The sequence below is a fragment of the Haliotis rufescens genome, unplaced genomic scaffold (genome assembly GCF_023055435.1).
Source record: "Haliotis rufescens isolate VD_foot unplaced genomic scaffold, xgHalRufe1.0.p SCAF_63, whole genome shotgun sequence".
Classification (NCBI taxonomy): domain Eukaryota; kingdom Metazoa; phylum Mollusca; class Gastropoda; order Lepetellida; family Haliotidae; genus Haliotis; species Haliotis rufescens.
The window spans coordinates 808,840-831,307 of NW_025964354.1; the positions used below are offsets into that span (position 1 = coordinate 808,840).

At 38.7% G+C, this 22,468-nt stretch overlaps 1 long non-coding RNA gene across 1 annotated transcript; it reads right to left on the reverse strand.

Annotated features, from left to right (window-relative positions):
• Nucleotides 1-3,338: 3,338 nt before the first annotated feature.
• Nucleotides 3,339-19,227, reverse strand: LOC124150154. Its single transcript, XR_006863207.2, has 3 exons — nucleotides 18,888-19,227; nucleotides 7,327-7,385; nucleotides 3,339-7,017 (listed from the first exon to the last, which is right to left on the reverse strand). It is a non-coding gene; the product is annotated as an uncharacterized LOC124150154 (long non-coding RNA).
• Between the last annotated feature and the right edge of the window lie 3,241 nt (nucleotides 19,228-22,468).

Below are 22,468 nucleotides of genomic sequence, written 5' to 3' on the forward strand. Positions count from 1 at the left end.
AAATTAACATGTTCTTAAAAATTGTTTTTATCTTCATGAAAACAAGACATAATAATAAATATGTATTTTAGTGACCTGTTCATATGTGATTTTTTTTGGCAAAAAGTATTAAAATTTAAATTAGATATGCTAATGTAAGGAATGGGGTTTATGGTAAAATGTAATAAGAGGACCTCTTGTTGGTCATTTCTTCATCACCCATAAATTTCAGTTTTTCTTTACTTACAATGTTCTGAAAATTTACACATTAGAATAATTTAAGGTCTCTGATTAAAATAGCGACACAACTTTCCATTCCCAGGCAGCCAATTAGATTATGTGAAAAAAATAAACCACTGTAAACCTTGTAATAGGAGAATAATAAATAAAAATACATTTCTTATTTTGTCATATGACCAGTTTATCATCCCAAGAAATGCAAAATAATTATCATTAAAATTAAGCTAGCTATGCATATTGGGACTCTTTATCTGCTATGATAATATAACAATTGCATTTCTAAAGAAGTGGTTTTTTTCAGTAATCATGGAAAATAATAAATCTTTGGTTTAAAGAATATACTTGAGACAAACCTAATTCTATATGTCTTAATACTCTGTATTGTCTGTAAATTCTGAAAATAATTGACTGTGATATTGAGTTTCTACCTAAAACTAATAATAAGAAATTAATTTTGAGATTATTTCATCCTATCTAAAATACACAATATATTTTAAGATGCATAAATGTACATCATTGTTGAAAAAAAAAGAATATTGCTTTTAAAAAAAATACTTGAAAAGGTTGATTGGTGCCCACCATCTTTATCTTCATCATTTTGTCTGCTCCCTATAATAAATCAAAATAGTTAAGAAAAAATATAAATACATATATTACTTTCTGGAGTTTTAGATTTAGGTATGACTTAATATATTCAAGTTTTAACAGGGTAATGATCTTTTTTCATAATGACTTTCTTAATTGTCCTGAGATAGTATGTTTAAATAATTGAAGTCTTCATGTTTAAAAAATACCAAATAATTATAGGCCAAAATACATTAATTATATTGATCTGGGTAAACTCCACCTGTTGAAAGGGGAAACAACTGCTGTGGTTGAAAAACATCTTGGTCGTGAGATGTACGGTCCGTCCGGCAAAGATTGATCGTTTCCTGCATTAAAATTGAGTATTGCTCTAGATCCAAATTATCTGAGTGTTTATTTTCTTAAAATATGAAATTTAAGTCTCAATTATTTTAATAGATCTATGAAATATGTTTTTGATCGATCGGCTCTAGATCAACACTTTGTTGTAACGTGGCCGAAATTTATGTGGTTGAAAGTTGTTGTTTTTTAAAAATACCCAACAATATGGTTTGTTTCACTATTTCATCGGTATTTTTACATGAATTAATTAACTGTTTCATGAGCTTTGTTATTAGCCTTGAAAACGCCCAGTAAAGAATGTACCGAAGTTGCTCCCCTGGTCCCGTGATATCGATGCGGTATCTCGCTTCGGTTACCGTTTTCTCATTCTGCAACTGAATCTGGTACATTGGGAAGCCGAAATTCTCTGATATATCTCCACATATCACACCCCTTTTTCCCCCACAAACTGTCTCTCCGTCATCAACTTTCGGCAATGGAAACATTGTCACTACGGTAATGTTTTGCCAGCTGGGGATTTCCTGTACTAGACGACCTCGGGTATCCCCGATCCGAAAATAGTGCCGTCAATTATTTTTAGCCAGCCAATCAAAACACGATGACACAACTCTCCACTCTCAGCCAGCCAATCAGATTGGGTGAAAAAAAATAAACCACTGCGAATAAACCACTGCTGGCGATTGAAGATCAAGCCCTGTTATGGGAGAAATTTCTAGCAAAACGTGGGGACAAGGGCAAATGCAAAACATGACAAGATATTTTTTATTACCATGTAGATCCTGCGATGTTCAACCCACGAGTCGCAATCTCTGGGTGCAAGTATTACAGCAGCAAGCAAATGAATAGCCAAACAATTACTTACGTTAGTATTTTTTGAATGAACATTGCTTCATTTGTCATTGTTGCAATCGTATTTGTTAAGTGTGGGGGTGGATGAGGTTAGGAAATTAATTACAAATTTAAATTTACAAGTTAATTTTGTGATTGCTGTCAGCACAAAAAGCAGTGAACATGAAATTCATAACGAGGCTTTAGGAAACTTTCAGCATTGCGTGTGCATGTCATGCGTTCTAGCTAATATTCCGGGTATTTCTACTGATCGATGAACGGAGCTACACTGCCGAGTTCGATTTTCGATCACCAAACAGAATAAAAACATGTTTTAAAATTGATTTTTTTTGTCATAGATCTAGTAACTTGCGAATTTTGAACATTTTCTGAATAAAGGGTGAAATGAAAGGACAGCTCGTTTTGTAAACGATCACTGTGTATTACAGGTGTGGGCAATTTTATCAAGATCCACCTGGATACCTTACATAGACCTAGGCCTATAGCCTATATTGATCAGAAATCTGATACTGATGTATGGTATCTGTATCGATCGATTAAGGTTAATCACACAGTTTAATTTTGTCATTTTGAGATATGGCTATTTCAGAATCGATTACTAGTTAATATTTAGCAGATATTAACTACAAGAGAGTAAAGGTAAAATTTAGTTATTAAATTCTTAATTTTAAGGTGTATACGGGAAAGGCTTCTACCGTACAGTTTTTTCCCCGGGGGGTCGGGTGTGTGGGTACGGTAGTCTTATCAGGTTAAGAAATGTATGATGTACATTTGTGATGAAATACTGAATAACATATTTTAAAAATGTACTATTTCAAAGGTATTTGATACTAAATATATATTACAAGACAGTTTAAAATGTAATTTATCTAATCGAAATTCAAATTAATGGTAAAACTTTGACGAGGAAGAGTAGATACTGCAGTACAGATCTTTTAGGACATTATCTATTGTTGAAAAACACCCAGAGCCTTATTTCAAATTTGATTTATTCTAACTAAAGATATATTATTTCAGTTTATCATTATCCCTTTTCATATGTTTACAAGCAATGAAACTGTGCATAAAATTACTTGTCCCCAATACTTTCCTGCTAGTGTTTGTAATATGTACATACCTTTGTATCTGATATTTTAATGATAAACGTTTATTTGCAGTTTTGGTTTACCATAATATAATATACATATATATGGTATCATATAATAAATGAAATCCGTTTTGTGGTAAACAGACTTCACAGGAGCTGTTCAATATTATGTCAACATGGGGATTTTCTCACTGCTTTTCAATGGATGGGGCTATGACTATTAAAGTGATACTACTTTCCCTGGGAAAACATTTCTGCTACATGGCTCCAGATAAGGACTGTATGTACAAGTGCAAATATACGAGATAAGATGTATGAATTAAGGAAAGGACCTGATATCTGTGCAGCAGGGCAGTGAATGATTTGATAGCCAAACACACGCTATGGGTGACAGACGTTTATTTCGCCAATGGATCGGTCACATATTTATCTATCTAATATGTAGTATCTAGTATCTACACCCTGAAACATATTAAAGGAATGATAAGTAATATTAACAATATACATAATGCAATCATCGACATCACAGTATTACTAAACCAGTTTACATTACAAACACATCTTATTCATATATTAGTTGTTACACTGTACAATGATCTGCTGACTGATGTAAGAACCCAATAGAGTATCTATTCATAAACTATATTATCTAAGTGTAAAGTAGTTCCATGCTGGTTCCGGCAATTGTCCAATAAGCAGTTCAAGATGTTAGTTCCTAGAAGTACCGGTACACGGGCACTGTATCTGGTACTTGGTACTATAAGGAATAAACATGGAACAGCATCCACATCAACACCTCCTCCAGTGATGGATACATCCACTTTAATAAACCCCTTATATGGTAAAGTCTCGCCGCCCGCACACTCAATGTCCAAAATATTACCGAGTGGCTCCAGTTCAATGTGCTGTAACTGTTCCTCATAAAAGGACTCAGATATGATGGACACTGTGGCCCCTGTGTCAAGTAAAGCTCGAACTGGCTTACCATCAAGCATGATGTTATCTTCATTTGCTTGACCAACTAATCCTTCAGGTACTCTGTTGGGGTTCTGAAGTAAGTCTAGTGGTGACCCCTGCCCGCAGACCCTTGCCAGTTTAAAGGGCGACGAAGATGGTCCAGACGAACTCGACATCCAATGGCAATGTGTCCTGGGTAACCACATCTGAAGCATGTAACTTCCTGAGAACTAGTAGAATAAGGATAATCCTTCTCAGGTTGTGGTGGATACGGGTTCCTCTGTGCACCAGATGTAGGGAGTGTAGGTCTCTGTCCTCTATGGTTTACTCTTGTACCTCTGTAGTAAGGGTTTGCAGTAGCTCCAATACCTTGTGGTGCGTAGACTCTATCATCTGGTCCTTGATCCAAGCTGTGGGGTGAGAAGGATCCATATGGGATAGCTCCTTGGGGTGGTGCAATCACTTCCTGAGAGGTAAATGACAGATTGCCTCGGCGTCTGCCCCTCTGTTGACTAGGGGTGATAGCCTGTTGCTTGGTCTTCAGATCTGAAACCTGACTTTGCAAATGTTGGATAGCAGAAGTCAGACTATCAATATCTTTCTTAGTCACTGTATCAGACTCGGAGGCCATCTTGGCAGTAGCAATCCTATTCCTAGGTGATGGTGTTGGATCCCTTCCTTGCTTCATGTCATACTCAAATCAAAAGTCCATCAAAAGAGGAGACAGAATCAAACTTATGGCCGGACACATTCTTCAATGATGGCCTAAGACCACTCCACAACATATTCCTCAGCATGTCATCCTGTTCTTGAAAAGGAATAGCGTGGTGATCCGTGACTTTGGAAAGCAAGTGTTCCAAACGGCATCCCCAAGTAGCAACATCTTCAACTTCACCCTGAGAAGCGCTATAAAACTGAGCCGAGAGCTTCTCTGCGCTGAACAGTTCCATACATACTGTAGAGTTTGTTCAGTTAATCCTGTATTGAAGCCTTGGATCCTAACCTCTTTGCTACTCTGGCTGCCTCTCCCTTCAAGGAATGTCTGATGGCCTGATCCATGACATCTGATGTGTAGATCGTTGACTTCAAGAGACAATCCACTTCGTAAGTCCAAAGGTCAAATGGGACATCCTTGCCCTGAAAATTGCCACTAAACAATGGCAGCTTAGGGAACTGATGGTACGCTACCGCTACGGGCTTAACATCCTGTGTCTGTGGTGGAGTAGGATGTCCAGTTGTCTCTTCATATTCCCCGGTAAGAGGGCCTTGGCGAGAATACATGTCCGTGATCCAGGCTTTAAAATCATCAGGTGTGTTAGCCTTCGGTTGCATCCCCAACTTCTTAAAAAGTGTGGCCATGCCTTCCAGCTCCTCATCCTTGAACTCCATGGTAAAGGAATGCGGCAGAAGTAGGCAAAGAAAACAAGCACAACTGCTCAAAAAGCAGACCATGTGCCAACGAGGTAAACAGGGAATATCAAAGGATACCAGGAAGTCAAATGTGTGAAACACCAATCGCGTGGTGAGTGTGTAGGAAGTACCATGTGATATAGAGGGTCACACTGGCAGGTAACTATATGGGTATGACTGAGGACCCATGCGCTAAGGCATGAAATAAGCAATGTGATGCATGCAGCAATCGTGCAGAAATACAGCTATGGGAACGGTAAATAGAAAATATCTACTGAACACGTGTGTAGTGAAGTGGATAATGCAAGTTTAAATAAATTGCAGAGTACCTGTACCAACTACTAGGGCAAACAAAGACAAACAAGTGGAATGTCTAGTTCAGACAACTAATACACAAACTAAGCTGAAAGGCAATCCCTCCCAACATAGCACGTGTGACGGCAAAGTGTAATAATATAGTCACACGGAATAAAGAGTGAGTGAGTTTGGTGTAAGGCAGGTTTAAGGCCGGTTTAAACAGTATTCCTGTTATATCATGCAGTACAAAAGAAAGAAACGCAACACAAGTGTACACAAGATAAGGTGTACATATACTTGAATATAATGCTAGGCATACGACAAATCCCAAGTTGAAAATACAATACTTACAAAGTGTATTTACAAACCAAGGAAGTGACTAAATACTAAATGTACAGACAACACAGAGGTAGTGGAAGGGGATGATTGTAACAAAATGTCGTCATACAGTCAGTAAATTAAGACATGTTTAGCTTACATGTTGTTTATACAATTACATTTTATTTGCTTACCTTTTATTTGATTAAACAAGGAGAGAAAGAAGAAATGAAATCAAGCCATTTTCATACACACATACACACTGAGTACCGTTATATAAGTAAACTAACTAAAAGCTGATGGCAAACTAAATAAAACTATACAAAAATAAACTAAGCTAAGCTAAACGTAACAATACCCAACAGAACTAAACTGAACTAAACTAAACTAAACACATGATATAATAAAGAACTTGTAGCTACGTAGATGTTGTTGGTACCAACAGAATAATAAGAAGTAGCTGACAAAGAAGTCTACTGTAATACAAAGCTTTGTACATGAACGAAATACGAAATATGTGACGTAAACAAAGTCACAGTTTACAGAACTGAACTGCACTGGTGCCAGGTACAAAGTGAATTTAAAGTTAAATGCTAGCTAGCAAAGGATGTAACATTTGTACAATGAATTTATACATAATGGGGACTCACATGATCAGAATATTCATGAATTGAATTGAATGTCCAAGCTGAAGTAGCAATATCCAGTCACAATAGACACACAAATGTCACGTGACAGTGTCCAAGGTCACACAAAGGTCACTTCAAAGAAATCATCAAAAGTGGATGTTGCTGGCGATCTATGTCGTTCCTTCCATGGCGACTATAGTCCTCACTGGGGGCTTCATTTGTAGCAGGGCAGTGAATGATGTGATAGCCAAACACACGCTATGGGTGAGAGACGTTAATTTCGCCAATGGATCCGTCACATATTTAGTATCTAGTATCTACACCCTGAAACATATTAGAGGAATGATAAGTAATATTAACAATATACATAATGCAATCATCGACATCACAGTATTACTAAACCATTTTACATTACAAACACATCTTATTCATATATTAGTTGTTACACTCTACAATGATCTGCTGACTGATGTAAGAACCAAATAGAATAATTATTCATATACTATATTATCTAAGTGTAAAGCGATAACAAATCTCTTTCAAAATACGTCCATATATATGACTTTACGGGTGTGACACACTTATGTGTTACACAAATATAGAAACTGACTATATAAGTTATTATGTGCCTACCCTGTGGGTGAGACTGGTGTGTCTTCCCGACTACCGCCGCAACTTATAATTCCGGATATCTGAATAAAACATATACTTTTATAACAATGACTAATACAACTATTTACATACACGTTAAAATATTTCTCCGGATCCCGTATAGTACAGACTTTATATTATACAGAAATGACCACAAAAGCATTTAAAACATTGCCTATTCCGTAAAACAACAAATACACTCTTCCCCATACACACAAGAATAAAGAGCCAGAAAAGTGATATATTAGTAATTACCAAAGCTTACAATTTAGAAGTCTTGTTTACCACATTTGCATAAATAGATTGTAACTGAGAATATGATAATATTAAACACGTTTAGTTAAGTTTAGTATTATAGGTTTATTATACTGCAACATTTAACTGCAATAACATACAAGTTAAGTATACACATATATATTAAACTAACCTGATTTTAGGTGATTTCACCTGTCAACTTGTCTGTGTAAGAAATGTGCGTAGACTGAGAACATGCAGTGAGACAAAGGGTCAACTTTAAGGGTTAGCTTGGCCAATCAGTTGAGCACGTCATGGCTTGGGTTTGTTAAGGCTTACAACACGAAGGACATATTAACTACATTTAATCTATCTTTACTAATGATTTATGTTTAAAGTTGAACACTTAAAAGCAGATACTGAAGGTAAATAAAATAAATATGTACAATGTTGTATCTGTCACATCTGTATATGGTAAAGCTTTATTTAAATGTTACTTTTATGTTTTGAGCAATATACACAAACTTAATTTATGATATTCTTATATTTCTATTTCAGAAAACCAGACGTCCAGCCATTGCCTGTTGGCAAACATGGATGAGTTGAATGAACTCTAAGCAGCTTTTCCAAAATCGAGCAAATGAGAGAGCAGTGGTGAGTGGATTACACTTCTTTAGATGTATTAAGTATGGGAAATTAACTCCAAGTTTGATACATATTGAAGATCCGGGTTAGAATAGGTCTTAAGAACCCATGCTTGCTGTAAGAGGCGACTATGCTTGTCGTATGAGGCGAGTTATGGGATCGGGAGGTGAGGCTCGCTGACTGGGTTGATGCTTGTCATCGATCCCAATTGCGTGGATCGATGCTCATGATATTAATCACTGGATTGTCTGGTCCAGACTCGATTATTTACAGACCGCCGTCATATAGCTGGAACATTGTTGTGTGCGGCGTTAAACAACAAACCAAACCAACTGATACATGTTTCTGAGTGAAATATTTCAAAGCATATATTTAATATCATGTTTGTCCTATTAAGGGCCCCTGACACTTACTCTGGTAATCTTCCAAATGAAATTTCATGCTGACTTACTTTTGATGGAGAGATCGCACACCTAAAACTGTCCTCCAGCAAGATTGGGGGGAGGGGGGTTATCATGTGGTTATTGGGGAAGTTTATTTGGCTAAATAAATAGGGTGATATGTCAGTTATAAAATATTTTTTAATTGATATAAGAAACATATTAGGGACCTGCCATGCAATATTGGAAGGGTTGAAGTTATTTGCATGTATAATTACACCTAATTCAATTCACTTATTTACACATATTATAAACTCATCAATTTACTTACTGGGAATCCAACAATTCTAGGGTGGGCCCTTCTGCTTTTAGCCCCTAAATTTGGAAAAAGGCCAACATTTTCAAATACAATGGGGCATTTTAACATTGTGCTGTGTTGGCAAGTGCGGGTGTACCTAGGGAATATATGAATTTGTCACATAAAGGGCCAATGTCAGAAAATTCCTTGAATGAACCCTGTATTTATTAACAGGTGTCAAGACTTAAAATAATATATACACACATATGTAAGGTGGTGCATGTGAACAGGGTATTACGTATTCTATTATCCCATTATGTTACCAATAACTCTTTTAACACACTTGTGAAGTCCATTAGTTGTAATTGTCAGAGTGCATGCAATGACTTAAAATATGCACACTGACATTTTTTGCTATCATTTGTAAACAGAAGCTGAGGAGGAAGCCTGCAGCTGGGCTCTTACAAGTACATAGTGACCCGTGTAAAAGAATGGCTCCGAGTTCCAGGAGCAAGGCTTAGAAATGGCACAAGGAAAACGCGTACTGAAAAAAACAGAGGTGCAGATAGAGAATCTGCAAACAAAAGTGTTCAATTGCAACGGAACAAAGAAATCCAAAAAGTTGGTGTTGCAAAAACTGCAAGGTTCTCTTGGACACTACTGCAGTTAATAAATGAAATTGTCCGTGCTTATCTAAGGTACAAACTCCAAAAGATGGTTATAAGAACTTATTTTGTATGGAGTAATGGCCTTTGCTTCATACTTTTTTAACTTGATGGAATGTGAAAAATGTTTGTCTCACAAACGAATTTGAAGCCACATAAATGAAATTTCTAGGCCAATATGAGGGGTATATTTTTAGACTGTGTTTTGAAACTGGTTTTGAGAATATATGTTTCACATCCGCCTTGTTGCAGGTAATAAAACTGTTTTCTTGTAAATAATATTAAATTAAAAATAAAGTTTATTATTCTATTTTGCGCTTTGTGTTTAATTGTAAGTATTAACTACACATGTATTAGGGTACATAAAAAAATAGTACTGTAACTAGTGTAAGCATTTCGATTGTTCTGTACAGCTAGAAGTATTCATATTACTTACAGTTTGTTTTCAAGGTATTAACTATGATAAAACAATAATTATCTTTTAAAATATTACGTATTTTTTTAGTTTTACCTTTCATCTTTGTAACTTCAGAGCTAGCTGCAGCTTTTAGAAATGTTTAGTTTTATGTACCCTAACACTACACTTGGAAAATTTCTATTGTGGCACCATTTACATGAAATATTCAGATGAGATGTTGTCAGTTATGACTTCTGCAGGCAACTACGTCAGATGACATCAGCCTATTTAAGACAATGGCAGATGAAAAAACTAACGAAGCGTTAACAATTTAAGTTTGGGTGTGTTTTACAATTTTTGAAGACATCGATTTTTGTAAATGATTATTGCAAATGGTTAGCCATTTGTTTCATACTTTATGTATTTATTTTGAAGAAAATCAAGATCTGACATCAAATATTATGAAAGGTAAAAATACTGAACATCCCAACTGCCATTGTAAATAAGCAAAGAAGAGAAAGGGTGATGAAGTCTAAATGACTAATGCGTGGATGGTGATAAGACTTGAGGTTGGACAAGGCTGATTCTAAACCTGCAATTACTGTCAGGCCAATGTCAACCCAATGCTGCGCCGATAATTATTGTCGACGTTGGGCCGATGTCCATCCGATGCTGATTCCATAACAGTTGCCTATGTCTGGCCGATGGCTGGCCAGATAACTATTAACGACGTTGGGCCGATGTCGATCCGATGAGCAAAACTCCATCAGCCCGACACTGTTTGCCTGTTAGAGAGAAAGAGAGAGAGGGGAGAGTTAAAGAGAGAGACATATGGTGTGAGAGAGAGAGAAGGAAAGAGAGGAGAGAGAGAAGGAAAGGGAGGGAGAGAGAAGAGAGAGGAGAGATAAAGATAAAGGGAAAGAGGGAGGGGAGAGGTAAAAAAGGGTAAGGAGACACACAGAGAGAGGGAGGGAGAGAAAAGGACAGAGAGGGAGATATAGAGAGAGGGGAGAGAGGGGGGCAAAGAGAGGGGGAAGAGAGAGAGTGGTAAAGAGATATAGAGAGAAGGAAAGAGGGAGAGAGGGAGATAGAGAGAGACAGAGAGAGAGGGGAGAGTAAAAGAGAGAAAGAGAGGATGTGAGAGAGAGAGGTAAAAAGAGAGAAAGAGAGGGCGACGGAGACACAGAGAGAGAGGGAGGGTAGAGAGAAGGAAAGAGAGGGAGAGACGGAGAGAGAGGAAAGAGAGAGAGGGAAAGAGAGAAGGAAAGAGAGGGAGAGATAGAGAGTGAGGGACAGTTAAAGAGAGAGAAAGAGAGGGTGAGAGAGAGAAAGAGAGAGGGGAACGAGAGAGAGAGGGGAAAGAGAGAGAGAGAAGGAACAAGAGGGAGAGGGAGAGATAGAGAGAGGGGAGAGAAAGGGGGATGAGGAATACACAAAGAGAAAAGAAGAGAGAGGGAGAGATAGAGAGAGAGAGCTAAGGAGAGAAAAATAGAGGGTGAGAGAGACAAAGGAGGGAGAAGGTGAGAGATGGAAGAGAGACTTAGAGAGAGACAAAGAGGGAGAGTGAAGGAAGGAGAGAGAGGGGAGAGAGAAGAGAGAGTGAGGAGTAGAGAGATGGGGGAAAGAGAGAGGGGGAGAGTTAAAGAGAGGGGGAGGGAGACAACAATGAGAGAGGGAGAGATAGAGATGGGACAGAAAGAGATATAGAGAGTTAGAGGGAGATATAGAGAGAGGGGGAAAGAGAGAGAGGGAGAGTTAAAGAGAGAAAGAGAGGGTGTGTGTGAGAAAGAGAGAGGTAATAAGAGGTTGCAGAGAGACGAGAGAGGAGAAGATAGCGAGGGTAAGAGGGAGAGATAGAGAGAGAGAGAGGGATAGAGAGAGAGAGAGTAGTCCTGGATGCCTATTGTACACGTCAGGGATATATTATTATGTAGTCCTGGATGACTACTGTACATGTCAGGGATTTATTATTATGTAGTCCTTGATGGCTAGTGTACATGTCAGGGATAAATTATTATGTAGTCCTGGAGGGCCACTGTAAATGTCAGGGATTTATTATTATGTAGTCCTTGATGGCTAGTGTACATGTCAGGGATATCTCATCATGTAGTCCTTGATGGCTAGTGTACATGTCAGGGATATCTCATCATGTAGTCCTTGATGGCTAGTGTACATGTCAGGGATATCTCATCATGTAGTCCTTGATGGCTAGTGTACATGTCAGGGATATCTCATCATGTAGTCCTTGATGGCTAGTGTACATGTCAGGGATTTATTATTATGTTGTCCTGGATGGCTACTGTGCATGTCAGGGATTTATTATTATGTAGTCCTGGATGGCTACTGTGCATGTCAGGGATTTATTATTATGTAGTCCTGGATGGCTACTGTGCATGTCAGGGATTTATTATTATGTAGTCCTTGATGGCTACTGTACATGTCAGGGATATCTCATCATGTAGTCCTGGATGGCTACTGTACAGGTCAGGGATATATTATTATGTAGTCCTGGATGGCTAGTGTACATGTCAGGGATATATAACCATGTAGTCCTGGATGGCTGCTGTACAGGTCAGGGATATATAACAATGTAGTCCTGGGTGGCTACTGAACAGGTCAGGGATATATAACCGTGTAGTCCTGGATGGCTGCTGAACATGTCAGGGATATATAACCGTGTAGTCCTGGGTGGCTACTGAACAGGTCAGGGATACCTTATCGTATAGACCTGGATGGCTGCTGAACATGTCAGGGATACCTCATCATGTAGGATGAGTTCATCCTATATAATTAGTTGTTTGTGAACGCAATTTGTACATCTTGAAAAACGCTCATTCGTTCACCCTAAATTACCATAAAGCTTACAAAGACAAAGTTCTACATTTTGCTTAGAAACGAGGAGACTACAATAAACAAAGTTATTGTCGCCATCAGCACACCCCCATTGTCCTGCATGTCTCTGCTGTACGTTCAGTATCGTTAGTTGAGTGCAAGGTGAGTTTATAGGACTGCCTGGAATCCGCTTACACGTAGTTTGTCGCCTAGTTTGTCTCGGAAGTAGGATTGCGTGTGTTAAACTGATAAACATATAGAGGTTATCACGCGAGTAGTTTGGGATTTTACATGTCCTTTTAATATTACAGTGGGGAACATACTTAACATAATGTATGCAAATACTGTTGCATGTCATGTATTTTAAGAGATATGTCCAACATGATTGTACTTACAGTGATGATTCCAAGGGATTGCGAAACTCGATGTAATGGAAACTATCAATTATGCATGCACCTCGTGCAGTTATGTTTCGTCACGAGCGTTTTCACGAGCTTATGCATGTTGCTTGTGATCGATCACCTACACAAAGGTAGCGTCGCCGGACCCTTCAGTGAATGTGCCGTTAAGATCGTATGATTTGAATGCACTTGTATGTACCCAACGGAGTTAGGAATGTATTTTCAACCGTCAGTCGCCAAAGACATGAACGCATAACATGCTGACAACAACCAAAGTCACACAGATCCACGTCAGCATTATTTAAACCTCACAGCCATATACGATTTTACATTTGTGGCTGAGTTATTAAGGATGCATGAGTTATTTTCTTAATATTATATTTCAGTAAGAATCTGCAGTTGGTGTTTTATGGATATTCAATTGACACCCTGAAACTGTCACTTGTTTCAACAACTAAAATTGTATGTGATGGAGGATAACAAAGAACGGTGCATGCAGGGATTACTGAAGACCTATTCTAACCCTGATCTTCAAGGGTAAATTGTCATGGAGCTGTGCTCCAATGATCAGTTGTGTCATAGGTTAAGAATAAAATTATAATGAAAATTCGTGAACAGGTTTATTTATAGCAGCTAACTGTACAAATAGACGGCAATAAGAGATCAGACAAAACCAATCTGTGCTGACAAAGATCACATTTTACTTACATTAGCGCAGATATACAAGCGGCTTAAATAAGCAACTGCTTTACAGTTATAAATTAAAATTTGAAGCTAAAACAACACTTTGACAACATGCCGACCAGATGCGTAGACAGACAATTAACTCAGCTGCGACCAGTTAACTCCCGAGTCAATTAATTCAACAGTCTAATGAGTGAATTGCCTCAGCTAGGTTAAATAACGTGAACTAAACACAGAGGCCCTATACCTAAAATACGCCACTTGGACAAATAGACAGAAACGTTTGAAAATAAAACTATTCCTATAGACCAAAGACTGCATTACTTTGACTGTGAAAGGAATATTAAACTTCCCCCAAAATAGACAATCACTGGAAGGTTGGTTGTCCACAGATTACTACAAAAACGCAGTATGAAAAACCATAGCCCAAGTTTTAAGTCAGTAGTATTTCAAGACTACCCCGGAACCATTTACGAACGAAACCAGAGTTTCGAATGACCAGTTAGTATTTAATCGACCCGTTAACGGTCTAACGAAGCCTGACACAACACATGTGTTAAAAAAAAGTCACCATCAGATGAGAAAGGTATGTTAAGAACTACCTGAGTAAGTCAGTCACTATGACGGGACGTCGCAATAGATTTACATCAAGTACAAGACGTCAAAATGGCTGACACGATAAACGTGACGGGAGAGATTTCGGAAGTTGTTAATGAACCTGTGGCGGTTACATGTGTTAGTCATCACTGGTCAACTGATCGATCATTCTAAGGTGATTAAAATTTGTCAAATAGACACTGTGGTCAATTCATAGATTGCTGCAGACTGCCACTGTCAGCCAAGACACGGATCGAGTCGATACTATAATAATTTGGATGTGCATTTCTTCGTTTGTTCACTAGGATGGCTCGTGGTGAGGATATTCGTGAACGATCATGCAGTAATACTGTCTGACGTTTCTCAATGTACATTAAGACGCTGAGTTCAAGATTTTTAGGATCTAAATGATCAGAAAGAACGTTTCTATATGTATTCGCGCTTGGGAATTCCCAGGGGTTTCCCAGTAATGTGGAAGTAGTCCGTCAGTGTTTACGTCATTTCAAGGACACTGTCTCGTGGAAAAACGTATGAACATCAATTTCGCTGTCATGTGACCTACCTCTCGTTTAATGGAATAACAGTATATAGTTGAAACTTTAAATTAAAAAAAATATTCATGGATGAACGTAGAAAACACAATAGAATAACACTGTATTAAAAAAAAACTAGCGTTGTCGCCATGTCTTGACAAGTGGAGGACATTTCTTTATTTGCCAAATCAGTGACACAAATCCATTATTTTGACAAGATGTTCCCGTGCTTTTGTCCAGGTGAACAATTGCCTTTTCATGTGGGCTTGGCCTCGTACAATCGACTCTGCTTTTGGCAGATATATCTCACGAAAATAGAAAGGTTTTGCCGTTTTATTTGTGCTGCTTCAAAAGTTTTCGAGAACATCTTTTTTTTCCTATCGAATGCAGTGTGCACCAAGGTCATAAATATGAAGCAAAGGCCATAACGAAACTAAATAGACAATACTACACGCATTCATAGAAAGTTCAGGCGTTTCGTAATAATGGTATCTAACGAGAATGAGTGTGGTATTTTTTTTATTACCCACGTTAACTATGTATTTAAATGTAAATACATAACAACTTTCGTTCGCTAACAGACCAAACTGAAACCGGCTGCAAATCTTGTTGCGCATGGGTATTGACATATGCCCATATATGGGCATTGTTGACATGTCTATGCATACGCAATAAGAACATGTTCCTGCTGTTGTGTGTGCAAATATGACAGCACCAACGCTGAAGATTGTTTTAAAATAATATCTTCAAGTTATGCAAGCGCAGTGTTGCAAGTACACAGGACAATTGTAAGAAAACTTTAAAAAGTCAATATTCGCGCCGCGCTTTGAATCTCGAACCAACACTCGGTCACTCCCACCGACGGGGTCCCGGCTGTACAATCGGTTTCCTTGATCAATCAGCTGAATGTATATCCTGTCCGTACCATTTTGGAAGAGGAAAATCAGAGTGCTCGCCAAAGACGTTTACTTGTATGTTAACTATACGACTCTATGCTGAAGACGTGAAAATCCACAAACTCAACTCCGATCTTGTGTCAGTGACAGCTTCGACCGAAGGGCACGGTCATCATCGAAATAAGAAAAGACTACCGTCATCAACTCACTGCATTTACGAAGGGAGATCAATAGGTAATGTTATTGTTCACATATAGGATGTTTTCAAATGGTTTGTATCAGAACTTTTCACATTCAGTGATCTGGTCGTGTATGTTCATCTATGAACAAACACCTTCAATGTTACAAAATGTCACAAATACGCTTCGAAGCAGACACTGATGGCACACACGGAGCATCTAACATAAGTCTAGATATCTGTTTTAACTGACTTCATTTCACCCCACGTATCCTTTTACGTTAAATCAAATTAAAAGTCGCGAAAGTGGTCGGGTGTGTTATGCTCACAGGGACCCGGCCCTGGCCTATCGGTATTGCAAATGGTTATAGCTCGAGTTACGGATTATATCGAAATAATATCTGTAGCAGCTTCACGCACAATTAATATAGAATTTGATGTGTGTGACTATCTTGTTTGGTTTATTCAATTGTTTGTAAATCTCTCTCTCTCTCTCTCTCTGTCTCTCTCTCTCTCTCTCTCTCTCTCTCTCTCTCTCTCTCTCTCTCTCTCTCGCTGACTTGTAGTTGCAAAAGGAATTATGTCTCGATATTTGTTTTCATGAATGAAAAAAGTAGTTCCGGTGTGACGTATAAAACGAGGTCAACCCTGTACGGCACACGTATTCTAAAAATCAACTTTAGTGCTTTCTTCAGACAAATATCCCTCAGATAAGTGCGCACGTTCCATCTATATAACTTCAGTAGTTTCCAAACTGAACCTAGTTTTGAGACCTCAGCTGAGGTGTTCCTCCTCACAGCTTCTCACTGAAGTCACATGTCACATGTATATTAATTGGATTGGCAAACACGTTCTGCAAATGTTTCATGTACTCTGACAATGACAAGTCATGAACTTCACACATGTGACAAAACAACAAATTGTATCCAATCGGAATAAAAGCATAACGACAATGTTTTCTCAGTTTTAAGGAGAATAATGATATCAATGATTGCTATATTTTACTTACTGAACTAAGTTCAGGCATAGAGGTGAAAAGGCCTCGTTTGCCCCTCTACTCGTCCAATTTAGGTCGAGAAACAGAGTGTTTCTGCCATAGAAGAGGACTTCAATCCTCAGTTGCCCGAATGTTAGGCAAATTTACTGTAGGACAAGTTGCAATGATACCTACGCTTGGCAGGCCTACCGACACGATACTAAGGCAAAAATGTTTCATAACATTACTTGGACTACGCAAAAGATTCAAATCCGATATTGTTATCAAAAGGGAATTCCGAACACTAACAGGAAGGCGAATGTCAACATCCACTGTTAAACCCGGCTCCACGTTTACACCACGTATACTGACGAATGAAGGTTTAGCCCATGCAGAAAACGTTGAGGAGAAAATGCATACGGACATTGCAATGGCCCGCTCAGTCCCAAGATCTTGCGACATGTATTTAGGTATGAGACCCGAGTTGGCTGGCGACAGACTGGGGAAAAGAAGGCAGGTCACTCTCAAGTATACCATTCCTATTCGCGGGTTATGCCGTTTTTATTGAAGCAGAACGGATACCTAATGTGTACAAGTGCATAAGGGGGATGTCTCCTTAAGTTTAACCTGTTTATATATTCAATTGCGTTATGAACAAAACGCACATGTGTGTACTTTTGTTTATAGCAATGATTCAAATAATCGTTAGTATGTAAACGCTTGTACGTCCAGAAGCGCAGACAAAAATGACATTTTGTGTTTTAAACAAAATTCCCACACAAAGAAGGTATTTGTATATGTGTTGCCCAGTTGACTATGACACATACGCGGGATTTCGAATGCTTGTTCTTTTATTCTTGACGTTTATGCCGCATCTTGAATAAGAACAGGAAAGGTTTTCTCTCATCTGTTTTCTACTGACCTCTATCAGTTAAGATAACAGAACAACTCGGTGTCATCGAGGAGTTTATTCTGGCGGCATCGCACGTGGCATGTCGTTACCCGTGACATTAGAGCGAACCACGATTGTCATCCGGAACGACTATATTACATCATTCACCATTGCATTATGCCGTTAGATTCGAAATCATCTCGCTGTGAATAATCAGGTGTTTATTACTGTGCCACAGAGTATGTTTATGCTTAATCTCATTTATTGATATATCATCGTGTGGATATGGGAACCAAGAACAAGTATCTAAACTTGATATAGAATGACTGACAATGATTGATTTATACGCAATATTGCATATGAGTAAATTGTTTTTGCAAACAACTTATTGACACAATCTATCTAAATGCATAACGAAAGTAGGTATTGACAAATATATAGTGTATTTTAGTCAGAATTTTCGTCTTAACCTACGCCACAAACGCACCGACACAAGGTTGGCAGATACAAATCCAAACAATGTTGAGAGGACCAAACACAATCCACCAAATGAAAGTTTTTGTTTATTTCTTTGTTATTTTACGCCTCTGTCAGCAATGTGCCGGCGGCCTATGAATAATCGAGTCTGGACCAGGCAATCCAGTGATTGACATCGTGAGCATTGGTCTATGAAATTGGCATACGATGCCATGCGTCTACCAATTCAGCGAACCTGACCACCCTATCGCGTTAGTCGCCTCTCACGACAAGCATAGTCGCCTATTTAGGCAAGCATGGGTTGCTGAAGACCTATTCAAACCCGGATCTTCATGGGTAGATTTATTATGAGACGGGTATCATTTAATTATTTAATCAATATCGACATATAACAACGCTCACACAGGGCTGACATGTATAACAACATCGCGACAGCATGACCACATATCTTAACATACCTTTTCTCCCAGACAACTGCTAGTTCCTTGACAGGCCTGACCACTTGCTTATTCCAACAGAGATTAGAAGGTCACAAGCTTAGCTGGAGCTCAGTGCATAAAACGCATGCCTTAATATCTGCTCACATTAATGTGTACTGAAGAAGAACACTTTCATCAACCGTATAACTGATTATTCGAGCCTGAATAGATACTGACGTCCCATTCTCGAAAGAACGTAATCCAATTTTTGAAAATAAAAGCATGCACACTTTAAATTCTGTTCATACTCTCACAATGGTTCAGAATATTGTCGTCCAGACGCCTCGCAGTAAATAATAGTCTTTCGAAGAAATTGATCCGGGCTTTCCAATTCTGTCAATGTATTTGCGAGAAACCCGACCGAACGCCTATGTTACTGTTGTCAATGCGTGCATAATATATTTGTTGCGGATCAATACCATACGATTATTCTGATATTGACGTAGGTGTCTCCATGACTGCACCTTTTAGATTGAGTGGTGAGTTGTATAAATCAATAATAATTGATTGGAAATCATCCAGATTTTACACGTTTAATGACACATTGATGTGAATAGATACTAACTTCAATATGGCCTGCCACAATGCCACCAGCACGCCTAGTGTACCCCCGGCTAAGTTATGTCATTTATACATGTATCAACTCTCGGGTAGGGTATTTGTCGTCCCTCAGATACGATATACGTCATCTCCCTGATAGGGTCTAACTCGCCTCTCATATATGGTAGAAGTCTCTCAGATAAGGTATATCGGATCTCAGACAGGATATACGTCGTCTGTCTAAAGGGGAGTAGTCATCTCTCAGATTGGGTATGTCGTCTCCTAGATGAGATATATGTCATCTATTGGATAGGATATACGCCGTCACTCAAATAGGATTTACGTCATCTCTCTAATGAGATATATATCATTTCTCAGGTAGGAACGACGTCGTCTCTCTGATAGGATACAAGTCGTCTCTCTGACGTGATATATGACATTTCTCTGAGAGTAGAAGTTACCTTTCTGATTTGGTAGAAGTCGTCTTTCAGATAGGATATATGCCATCTCTATGATGGGAAGGATTTCGACTGTCAGATAGCAAATACGTCGTCTCTCTGATAGGATATATGTCATTTCTCTGAGGGTAGAAGTCGTCTCTCTGATGAGGTAGAAATCGTCTTTCAGGTAGGATATACGCCATCTCTTAGGTGAGATAAAAGTATCTCTAGGATAGGCGTCGTCTCTCGTTTAGGGTAGAAGCCGTCTCCAAGGTAGGCTCTCAGATATGGTCTTACTCGCCACTTATATGGGAAAGACGTCGCCTCTCAGGGTAGAAATCGTGTCTCAGAAAGGGTATGTTGTTTCTCTGATAGTATCCATATCGTATCTCTACCAGGATATTCGACGTCTCCCTCATGGCATATACGTCGTCACTCTGATAGGATATACGTCGTCACTCTGATAGGATATATGTCGTCACTCTGATAGGATATACACCACTCTCTGATAAGGTAGACGTCGTCTCTTAGGCTAACTGTACGTCATCTGTCTGCTATGATCCTACTCGCCACTCATATAAGAAAGAAGTCGTCTCTCAGTGTCTACGTCGTTTCGCAGATGAGTAGAAGTCAGGTACGGTATATCGTCTCTCTGATAGGATATATATCGTCTCTCTGCTAATACATTCGTCGTCTCTCTGATAGGATGTACGTCGTCTCTTTGATAGCATATACGTCGAGTCTCAGGTAGGGTAGAAGCCGTCTCTCTGATAGGATATACGTCGTCTCTTTGATAGCATATACGTCGAGTCTCAGATAGGGTAGAAGCCGTCTCTCTGATAGGATATACGTCGTCTCTTTGATAGCATATACATGTACGTCGAGTCTCAGATAAGGTAGAAGTCGTCTCTTAGAAAGGTTATACGTCGTCTGTCTGATGTGAACGTACGACTCCGTGAAAGGGTAGTGTTATATGTGCTGATTTATGTTTTAATATAGGGTGTATATTTTTACCTGATGATCAGTATAATAGGTGCAATTATACTTGGCTTGAGGTAAGGAGCATTCAGTTGAGTGAATTGCTTGTAATGTAATTGAATGTTCAACATGTGATCTGATTAATTCAGGCGAGTAGCATTTGTGTATAAGTCAACGTAGGTAGATAATCGGCAAATCATTTCAAAACTCCTGTGATTGTTTTAGAAGGGCAGTGGTGTTTGTCACTTAATGTGGCACAGCCTCCATTGTTGCCTCTTCCTGTTTTATCTATGATGAGGACCTTATTTCTTGTTTGTGAATTTGCATCCATGGCAATGCTCGGTAAACAATGTACCACTGTGAAATAACAATGTCTGATCCGGAATTGGGAGAATTATACCACTGGTGATTATGACTTTGGATATTAATATTGCCATATTGCTTTGCCGATAGTATAGCTAGGGTGCCCTTAGTTGTTATATTAAACAGTATTGTGTGTAATGAATTATTCTCAGTGTAGTGTTATCTTATTCTTCTTAACTGCAGTTAGATTGTTGTTTAATCCATTTTAATTGTGTGAGTGGTTTTCAGGTGCACCCTTTTGCTTCACCATCACTCGTAACAGTAGAAGTCGTCTCCCAGAGTGGATATAGGTCATCTCCCTGACGTGGTAAACGTCGTCTATCCAAAAGTGTTTAACTCATCTCTCATATAGTGTAGAAGTCGTCTCACATATACGGTATGTCGTCTCTCAGATAAGATGTGTTTCATCTCTCAAATAGGATATACGTCGTCTAACTGATAGGACATACATTCTGTATCTCATAGGATATACGTCTCTCTGAAAGAATATACGTGACACCGCTTGATGCCAATACATATTACCAAGACAACGCATCAGCACAGCGGCCCAAGATCGCTATGTCCTGGCAGTTTAACATGGATGCTGCACGCAGGCAGATAATGCTGACTCCGAACCGACAAGTCCAAGTTTTATTCCATAAAGTCCGCGTGCCAGGCAGGGTAACAGCAAGTGGGGATACACACAAACTTACATAAAGCAGATATGAACACTTTACATCACAATTGTTGAAAGCCGTCTTCTGTCAAGACAAAACATCTTGTACACGTGATTACATTTCATTACAGTGTTAATCGGCGTCCTCAGTGAAGGCATATAGATTTCTCTTGGAGAGGTGAGTAAGACGAAGGGACATAATCTACTATGTTTTATTCCGTTTTTTGTCTGTTATTAGAAATTGCGTGTAAAAAATATTACAGCTACATTACGGGGGTTGATCATTGAATCTGTTTATGTTTTTAATCAAGTGATTTCATGCACTTCGTGAGGTAAAATCCGTTTTATTACAAAATACATCTTGATTATCTACCAGATGGTATTGACTGACCGCCGCCACATTGTTCGAAGCAAATGCAAGTGATATGAGAGGTGGATGCTGATTGGTCAATAGGAGGGACATAGAAGGGGCATAACTCGTTATAGCCACTGGTGGCCCTACGATCAAGCCCATAAATTCCAGTATAGTTAGGCAAGGGTGGAAACTGGACTTTTGTAGTCAGTTAATCCCTTGCCTCGAGAAG